Here is a 10,968-nt window from a genome sequence, read left to right as displayed (position 1 = left end):
TGATTTTAAAAACTGCAATTCAAAATGACGAAGGAGATAGTAGCTACTGTTTGCCTTTTGCTCTTCTGGTTGTGGAGTTGGTTTGAAATATTCTGCAATCTTAACTTTTGGCATTGTTTCAATCTTTTTTCATATGTGGTTTTCTTCATGATTTTGAACCATTTGGACTCTAAAGGCAAAAGGCGTCAAGATATAGCTTTGCAAGCGGAAAGTGAAATTATGAAGGATGTTTCCACTCAAACGAATTATTTGTTTGATGAAATGAAAGTTCATGAACGTATGCTGCTTCTTGTCAAAAGTTTTGTAAACAAATTGCTCACTTGGTTTGAACATTGATAATGAAACAGTTACGATGATTTTCCGGCAAATACCTGTACCCTACTTGCGATTTATATTCCAAATGAACTGAAACAAAACAGCCTTTTCGACAAATAGCTAGGATTCCTCTGCCTTTTCTTCTTCTATTCAGCTGAAAAGCACGCCCAAAATAAACTTTTTCTGACATATTATGTTTGAAACTCCATTACAAAGAGACAGTTACTATTAAAACCACCGAAAAATATAAACTGCAATCATCTCTGCTCACTTCGTACAATAGTTTTGTCAAGAATTCTCCGAATATTGAGATTTCCTCAGCACTGAAAAAAAGAAGCAATATAAAATCCTCAAGTAAATCTACTCTTTTATCTCCTCGTCATTTTTGAGTATTTTGTAAATACTCGTGTAAATAGTGCACATAGAGTTTATTTTTATTATTTTGTTTGTATATATATTATCACTGCGGACTCTATTATTATTAATTTTTAGTACATATACTTTTTATCACTGTGGACTTCATTTTTATATGAAGATAAATAATTTCTTCTGATATTGTGAAAATACTTATCCAAATGTGACTATATGAAGCCTCATGAAGGTACCACGGACTATGACATTTTGGCCTGCTCTTTAAGGCCTACCCGATTTTGACTTCTGCCTCAGTGAGGTATCCCGGACTTTGACTGTGGACATGTAATTGGAAGATTGAATGAACATACGAGACCAGAATCTGGCATTGATACTTTTTGAATGAATTGATATGGCAAATTGTAGCGGCACGGCTCTGGCACTGACTTCTGGTTGAACATCTAGTGGGTCTGTAAGAACGTACAAGACTGAATTACACTTCTCAGCATCTTCTGACTTGGCGACAGCATCTCTGGAACTAGTTTCTTTGAACATTAAAAAAATGCATCCTGAGCAATTTCTCCTTTATTTTGATATAAACATTTATTCTTACAATAGTCAAAATTTGTAATAGCTAGTTCACTCAAAAAATAAAATTTCGGCTCCAACCACATGTGTATTTGTTTCCTTTATTTTATTGGTTTCTCATAATACCCCTATTTATATCGTCTCTAGCAACCACATGATTCATCCATAACCTTAATAGCATTAACTTCTTTGTGCTAACCACCTTTAAAATCTACAATTTATTCCGCTCTTGGTAAGCTGAAAGCATTCGTTGTTATGATAAATAAATAAAGAATAAAATAAATAATTTCAAAAAATTTTTTAAAAAAATAGAAATTAAGAAAGTATATTATAAATGAGTTTTAATATTTTATCTTAATTTTGATATATAAATCAAATCAAAAAGTGCGTAAGTTCTGTGTTTATTGATATATATAATATGCATACCTTTTTTTTTTATATTAAAGTTGCTGAAATATTTTGCAGAACGAATCTATTCAATATGCAATATTTAATGAGCTACTTATTGAAAATGCTTTATTAACTTAATTAATTCAACATGCATTCTAATTAAACTTTTTATAAGATTTGGCGCAAACTCTTAGAAACTTAGCAAAACGCTGCTGTCTTATTTATTCGAAATTCTAATGTAAATTTCCTCAAAAGAATATCTTTGAGTTACATATTACCAAATTACTAAGTAAATAAGTATCAAGTTTGGTAGCATTAGGTAAAAAAATTCGCACTTTTGAGTGCCTGTGTAGTTACACACATAGTTATATACACACATTCATCTCTATTATTATTATTAGAGATTTGAATTAAATTTTGATGCATTAATGGAATAAAAATGGACCGACTATAATTTATCCAAAGAGGTTAATTCTTTTTATTGGTACGTTAATCGAATATTAAAGATTGAATCTACTGAAGATATGAAATTAAATTATTTTTTTATTGTGATCATATATATTTTCAAGTGAGTTTCAAATATGTATACTTAATTGGATAGCTTCATTCTTAGAAAATATTAACTTAAGTAAATTATAAGTTAAAGAAAGAACAAAGCAAACTTTACAATTCACATCTAACCAGTTCAAAGTTTCTAAAAATGCATTCTCCACCAAGATAAAGATCTTAAATTTACCCATTGACTATCAGGAACGAATATACCAATAGTCTTTAGTTTTAAATTCGAAGGCAGATGAATACAACTTGAACATAATGAAATTTCTATGAACACATTGTTAAAAAGCAGACAAAAGTTCCAAATCTTCAAATTCTAGTAATGCATTTCTAGAGCATGGCCTATTTCTAACTTTTTATCTATACTCTTTCATTAAACTAGTGAATGAATTCCAATGATTTACATGCAACTAATTTACGTTTGAAAATAATAAAATCATTTAAGGTAAAGGATAGAAACAAATCTATTGATTCATCTTGTGCTTTTCTACTTTTTATTTAAAATCAACTCAATATTCTTCAAAGGACTTGGATGTATGTACGTCTTACATTCAGTGTACGGATTTGTTACAGGAGTGGCTTTCAGGAAATTTAATACTTTTGTCAAAACAATTACTCGAAAGGAAACAAGAATATTTGATAATTAAATACAAAATGAATTCTAATTATACAAACTTTATTTGCAAGTTTAATATACAAAAATTAATCGTTACAAAGAAAAAAACTGTTACAAAATTACTACAACATAAAAAATAGAACATAAACGCATTGAATTAAGAATTCAGTACAGATAAATTAAATTAAACAGGTATCAAACTGCCAAAGCAGGAATTCAAACAATTTTGAAAATAAAAGTACTCAGTTAACATAAAATTTATATACTTGAAATGGAAAATTTAATACAAGTATTGATTATCAAAATGTAATTAAGGAAACAACACATTTATATAAATTATTATTTAAAAATAGTATATAATTTGAACATTCATTCTAAGATTTTTCCAATACATAATTCAATTTAGAATAAGTGAGAATTTAATATTTTATTAAATAATTTCGAATAAAAATGGAAATTAAAAACTTCTGAAAAGCTGATAAAACTTAATTTTCTCGTATTATTAATAGAAGAAAGCAATCTAACCTACGTTATTCAACATTCATCGCATCCATTCACATTTTTTCCTCAACTAATATTTTATTATACTTTAGTAGATTTTTAGAAATTTTGATTCATGCTAATCATACGCGAGTATCATTTTCTGCAAAGGCATACTGATCATTGTGGTGATCAGGCACAATGATCAAATGCCTTCGAAGAATCTGAGGACATTTTGATTGGCTGACCGGCCGAGTCAATCAAAGTATCCTCTATCCGCGGATGTACACATTTAAGTAAAATTGAAGGCCAAAATGGCGAGATTTAGAAATTATTACTTATTAAAAGATTAATGGTGAACTTGAAATACTAAGCATTACTAACTTTTTATTTTTAATAAATTAATTAATCATTAATTTAAATAAATTTAACAAGAATAAAATCTTAAAACCTAACTGCAGATGGATGCAATGAACAGATGCTTATTTAATATAACTACAAATGCTATGTTAAAATTTTTCTGAAAATATTGAAATTAGATTACAAATGAATGATCATTGATACCATGTTTTTAAGTTTCTGTTCAGGAAAAATGAATGCTGTGCATTTTATAATTAATGAAAAGAGAAGAAAGCACTATCGTATCACATAATTTAAGAATAATTACAGTTCCATTAATTAATAATTCCACATTCAATATATGAGCATAAAACATCTTTGCAATGCACAACACTGTTTCACGTGAGCAAACACGTAACTTAAGTTTGAGCAATATCTATTGAAAATATTTAAATTTCAAATAATCTTTTAGAGAACAAAGTAGACATATGGACAACGCTTTTGCCATTTCTTTCATACATGGTACAGACGCGTTTCCCCCGCCATTGACGGTGATTGATATATTTTAAATTAGACAAACATACAAATACATTTTAAAGCAAATTTCATTTTCATAAATTTTGCTTTCAGATTAAAATTTGAGTAAAAAAAAAAAAAAAAAATTAGAGATACTGATAACATAAAGCAATATTTCAAAGGCTAATGTTAAGATCCCCAGAGAAAAAAAAATATTTGTTGCTAAATCAGAATTATGCGCAATATCCATTACAGTAAATATACTGAATTTATGGTAACTCATTTCATAGTCAGAAAGTGAAGTTCTATGAATCATTAATTATTACCAATTTTTAATAAATTTAATAAGAACAGAATCTTGATTTAAAAAATAATTGCAAATGGATGCAATGTACAGATATTTGCTTAATATATCTACAAAAAACGTGATAAAATTTCTCAAAGTGCTGAAATTAAATTTCAAATGGTGATCTTTGATATCATGTTTTTAAATTTCTATTCAGGAAAAATGAATCAAATTGCTTCCTCGATCTTTGACATTCAGTAATAAATGAAAACAATGGAAGACTATTTTGTAAAATCTGTCAATAAATTGAAAACTATCTGCAAACAATAATGCTGATGAGAAGGAATAACAGCTAATCAATTGACAATAAAAAAAACATTAAATTTTTAGAATCATAATAAGGAAATCGATGAAAAATAATCTTAACAAATCATCCAATCATGAAGATGCATTCTCCGTTGACAATGATGGATAAATGTCAAATGCAAATTAAGTAGTTACGTATTTTTTTATTTCAAGTAATTACAATTATGTTACAGTGGTTGTGATCCCTGGCTATATTGCTGGGTCAGTAAAAAAGGTTTTACTTGCTAACTTTTAATAAGAGTATGGTTACAAATGAAATTTAAAAGTCAATTTTATACATCTTGAGAGAAAAATTCTTCTTTCGGTCTTGTTTGAAATTGGTTTTAGATAACCATCAAAAATCAAACACACTTACAAATTTTAATTTAACCATAAAAATGTTTCATATGTCTAGAATATTAAAAAAAAAATACATGTTTCTAAAAGAGTAGAATATAAACATCAACTTTGAAGGAAATATAATGAACCAAAAGCTTAACAATTTCCAAAACTTAAGAAATATTGATTCATATGCCAAACACATGTTTTGATTTATGTACATTTCATGCACTTCAACCTTTTCCAAGTTCAAAATGAATTACTGCATTGGTTGAAAGAATTCTCCAAAAATATATAAATATTCAAAACCTTAAAAATGGAAGAATAAAACATTTTAGAGATGTATTGGCATCCTCAAGTAATGTTAACCCTATATGTACTCGCATTTCAACTATGCAGATCATTGACAATATTTTGGTACCAAATATGCATTTTGGGTTTGGTCTAATATTTATAATTCTACACACTGCATCTGTTGGATCTTCATGCAATATTTCATTTTAAAGGCTCCGAGTTCCAATATGCGCTTGCTAAACATTCCGGATGCCATCCATTGTACTGCGATCATTTCGGTCAAAGTATGTCAATATCTGGAAAGATTAAATATCTGAATTAATACACATCTGAAAATATCAAGAATATCTGCAGTAGAAACGACTTAATTTTGCTCTTTAAATCAATTATTCAGTTGTTCGATAAAAGAATTTGCTTTCAATTTCGTTATTCATAGAAGTGAAAATAAAAATTTTTAAATGTAGATTAATTAACACTTCGGCTTACTTACCATTTCGCTTTTTGAAATTTACTGTTTTAAAATTGCATTTAAATCATTAGCTAAATAAATATTTCGTTCTTGAGTTTTTCGAAAATTTTTATTCTCTGAGGATTAGAAGTGACGCGAATAATGAATGCTCAAACAATCATACAATAACCGCCGTCATATGTTACATTTCTGAATACAGTAGGTTATTTTTGCCAAGTCCTCAAAAACGTTCACAAAACCCTCTTAGGCTCTCGAAGCAGACGCATTCGTCCATAGGACAAAAAAACATGGTCTAAAGTTTCGCTTGAAAAATATTTCTTTCGCAGGTTTGTAGATGACATTTTCTGGTTTATACATACATGAAAATGACCTTACTGATATCCGTATGTACCGATTACTACGATAACATTTTAAATATTAATTGCAATATGTTTTTCATTCTAAAAAGGAATTAATGAAAGAAGACACGAAACAAAATTACATGGAAACAATTTTTACTTATTTCTTACAGAGTAGGATTGAAAAGGTTTCTGGCCATGCAGCATCTCTCTTGAAAGTCTCAAATAAAATGATTCTCGAATGTCAGATCTTTGAAATTTCTGTTATAATTCAGGAACTTAACATGTCTTTGAATGTCATCTTAAGAGAATGTTTTCCATGAATTAAGCACAATTAATGTGTATTGATAGAGTGAGTATGGAATCGAAAAGGTTGTGTGATGCCGAGTGCCAATGGGTTTTTTCAGAACAGAGGAATCGGTAAATTGTTAAACCTATTTATATAACCAACAAAATGAAAAGGTATGCTTTTAGTTATTTGACAGTCGAGTCAAATGATAGGATACAATCTTCATTTCGATTCGACAATTATCTTAATTTGCACCACTTACCGAAATCACTTCAGTACTGTTCTTCCCTGGGCATCCAGACATCCTCTGTATTTCCTGTTGAGCAGTTCCATGTATTTCCTGTTGAGCCACGGTCATTTGGTCAAAACATGTCAATATCTGAGAAAATTAATTTAAATCAACATATATGAAACCATCCATCAAGAATACCGTGAAATGCAGGAGTATATGCAATTACAATTTTGCTCTTCCAATCTATACCGGTAATTCAAAATCGTGAAAAGAATTTGCTTAAGATTTTATTTATAGAATGAAATAAACCGTTTCTTAAGATTTTTTTTTTTTTTTTTTTTACAAATTTCATCAGGTCATTTTTTCCTTTAAAACGAAATCTTTTCGTATTTGAAATACACCAGTAAAACATTTCATCTAACCATTTCATTTCATTCGTTCTAAAAAAGAATTCTAATTTTTTTTCGAGAGATAGCGTATTTATTTAGAGAAAATAAATGATGCATCCAGTTTATTAATTACTCTTCAATCTCAATTATTGATTATACTTGATATTATAAGGTTTATACGAAAACGAATTTTCTTCGTTAGAATGCTCTTCTAGAAAAAAAGAACCACAATATGCATTGAGATAAAATATGAAATTTCATTTAAGAACAAAATTTTAATTTTTTAAAATTTCTTAATTAGATGCTTAAAGAAGAATTTGATGATCTTAACAATAAAAAACATTTACTGTTACGACAAATCAAAAATATATAATTTTTTTTACTTAATAGTGTTACGTTTGGTCATTCCAGAAAGAAAGTTTCACTTTGGCCTCTACAGAAACAATACAAAATCATCTAAAAATATTTTTTTACCCTTCCATAGGTTATGGAACCGATTATCTGACATGGTTCCCGGTCAAGTAATATTTTTCTAGCGACGATGACATATAGATGACCATTCCAAGCAGACTCCCTTCTCAGGCAAGTAATCGCTTGGAAACACAACTACAGAAATTTGTCTCATGGCATGACACGTATTTCATATTATAATTCTTGTAGTTCTTATACTGGGAGGAATCTGAATGAAATATTTTGATAAATGCTTCTAAATAATTATCTTTCGCATCTTTTTTGTATCCTCCAAAAACTTGCTTTCTAGATGAACAAATTAGCTTCCAAATGCCATATCATTTATCAGTTTCATTAATAAAATTCGAGTACTTACTGGGCCTTTGGATACATGGACGTACCTTAAGCGAATACTGCCTCGCTTCCAGCAACAGTGATATAGACAGTTGGCACGTGTATCAAACTGAGAAAATACGGTGGTTGGTGGCATACCTTTATCATGCAAACTGGTATCTATTAAGTGTCATCCAGCCTATGAATAAATATTGAAATAAAATGAGTACATTTTTATAGTTCCATTTACCATTTGAATAAATCAAATGATTTTATTTAATCTTCACTCCGATATAACAATTATCATAAATAGTATAACTTACCGATATTACTTTGTGTGAAACAGTAAAAGGCTTTCAGGCCATCTGGACAGCTGCTCTCCGTACTATTTGCCAATAGCTGTAAATGCAGTCCCTCTTCTTATGGGGAATGACGTTGCGCAATTGTTCCCATTAAACGCAGATATCTGCTCAGGATAATCTGCTTCTTTAATGATTTCTGTGACTTTCCATTTCACTCAAATGATTAAAAAAAAATTGAATGAATCCAACAGAAACTATGTGGTTTTAGTCAAACAGTTTACATACAAAATCTACTGTTCCAATCATTTTTAACATTGAGCATGCCAACTTAACATTAATTCATTTGGTACATTTGTAGAAAAAGGCACAAGAAAACAATCGCAATGGTTCTTGCCTCTATCATATTAGCCTGTACCAGGTAAAATCCATATAATTGTGGCACTCGCATCGTTTAGAAGATACGTGTATTGAATATCCAGAGATTAATAGTGTGTTTTCCTCATTCTATCTAAGCTTCCATCAAGCGTGTTTATTTTAATTTATCTTAGAAAATTTCAAATAGTTTAGCAGCAACTAATCATTAGCGATTAACGTTTTTAAATAGATATGGATATTATTCTGGTGTAAGATACTTTGAATTTCAGCGCAGATGATCCTACAAAAGGTTCAGAACATAATTGTAATTCAATTCAGAAAGTAAAAATTATCGTTTTTAAATTTTCGAAGGTGAATTGCAGGAAAGTGATCAAATTGTGGTTTTTTTTTTGTTTGTTTGTTTTTTGTTTACAATAAGCAAAGTTGATCTCAAAGAAACGTCTTTATCTTGAAACATTATTTCATATTTTTTAAAAGTTCTGCGAAAAGAAGAATTTTTTTTTTTACATATCTAAGTACAAAGAAGTACAATACGAGATTTGTTTAAATAAGTTTAGAATAGCTACATTTAAAGTTTTTATTTTATTTTTATCTCTAAAACTCAGTTTCCTAAGTTTTTCTATTGATTCTCTAGCCAATTACTTATTTTCATTGAACGTTATTGAAATCCTCCCCCCCCCACCGCATTCGATATATGAGGTTATTCAAACTTTATTTTTGTTGTGATATGGAGCGAACTAAATTGTTTCTAAATTCTGGGAGGAAATGAAGTTCAAATAAGCTGAGCTAGTATACTTTATTCAGAAGAAATTACATTCCTTCAACTTCTGAAATGTCTTATCAGTTTAGGGTTGATCGATAATGCAAGCCTCAATCAAAACTAATTTTTTATGGGATGCGAAATTGTTACATCAATTAGAAGAATAATATATATGATATTTTAAACTCTTAGTTTAACCAAATTAATTCCCAAAACTTTATCTTACTTTAGCCCATAGTGAAATATGCTCTTATTTCCTGATCTCATTCCACGTATGAAGCTGTATAAAATTTACTTCGCAATCAATCCAAGTATCAAGTGAAAGTGATCCCTTCGGAGCCCTTGCCAAAGGTCACCACGTGTATTGAATTGGCGCGTGCCCGGAAGTCCCATGTTGTATAAGACTAGTGATCATTTGTTTCGTCCCCTTTTTTCTTACTACTGCCTTTGTATCTTGCCGCGCCTTCTTGTAAATAAATCATGCCTGTATCCCTGGAGAGAATAAAGCGAAATCAAAAATACAAAGTCTCTTCATTGCTTGTGAAACTTGCATTCTGCTTCAAACAAAATAATGTTACATATTATATACATATATGTACAGAGAGAGATACCAAATAGCGGAGAAAGAAGGAGAAAGAAGGATGGTTAAAAGAATTAAATGTTTCATAATTGAACTTTATGGAAAAGGAGCTATTATTGTTTTATATGGCAAGAACTACGAGTTGAAATTTATTAAAGTCAACTTTTACTCGAAATTTTGAAATTGACTTAGGCTTAATTCCAGTTGAGCGGTCCTCCTAAATGAGAATGAGTGAATATTATTCGAAGAAATTTACAGATTTTCTAAAAGCCTCCATAAAATAAATATTTTAATTTTACTAACATTTGAAATTTTATGGAAAAAAAACCTGATTTTTAAGGACTCCTGTCTGTCAAATTTCAAATTTAACGAAATATGAATTTAATTTATTTATGCTCCTCAGAAAGTAAGCATTAAAGTGCCATGTGTCTATTCTACTAAACGCCAAAAATTTCCTACATTTATTGGTTACAATCTTTATTATTTGCATTTGTTGTTTTGAGCTGCGAGTTCTCATTATGAGAGATTTTCTGAAATAATGTCATGAAGCAAATTTCATTAGTTCAGTCGATTTATCTGTTAATTTAATGTTCAATCTTTCTTCTGACTTCAGAATATTCCAAGACAAACTGGGAACTCGGCATAATTAATCAGAGATGTATCAATTTAAAAAAAATCCATAAATGCTGGATTGGTGGAATTCAAATTAAAGATTTTTTTAAACTATCAACAAAGGCCTTCAGAAATGAACTGGGTTTAACATTTAGAAAAAGCTAAGCATTCTATTAAGCCCTTTTTCGCATCACTTTTCTACTTCGATTTATCCTACTTTCTACCGATATATTGTTCGTAATATGAAACTAAGCTATACTGACATAGATGAAGTAATTTATTGTTATGAAGTACACAATTGCGGCACCATTTTTTCATATAACATTTTCCATTTCCACAATCCTAACACACACACATTACCCACACCGCTTCCAACACCACCCTAGACATTACAATCCACAATCACACACATTACCCACACCGCT

The 10,968-nt window shown here is 29.5% G+C and overlaps 1 long non-coding RNA gene across 1 annotated transcript; it reads right to left on the bottom strand.

Annotated features, from left to right (window-relative positions):
* Nucleotides 1-5,542: 5,542 nt before the first annotated feature.
* On the bottom strand, nucleotides 5,543-8,311 carry LOC129976733 (uncharacterized). The gene is made up of 4 exons (XR_008785184.1): nucleotides 8,238-8,311; nucleotides 7,983-8,113; nucleotides 6,773-6,889; nucleotides 5,543-5,710 (listed from the first exon to the last, which is right to left on the bottom strand). It is a non-coding gene; the product is annotated as an uncharacterized LOC129976733 (long non-coding RNA).
* Nucleotides 8,312-10,968: the final 2,657 nt, after the last annotated feature.

The sequence above is a fragment of the Argiope bruennichi genome, chromosome 7 (assembly GCF_947563725.1).
Source record: "Argiope bruennichi chromosome 7, qqArgBrue1.1, whole genome shotgun sequence".
NCBI lineage: Eukaryota > Metazoa > Arthropoda > Arachnida > Araneae > Araneidae > Argiope > Argiope bruennichi.
This window is presented reverse-complemented; position numbering and strand designations above follow the sequence as displayed.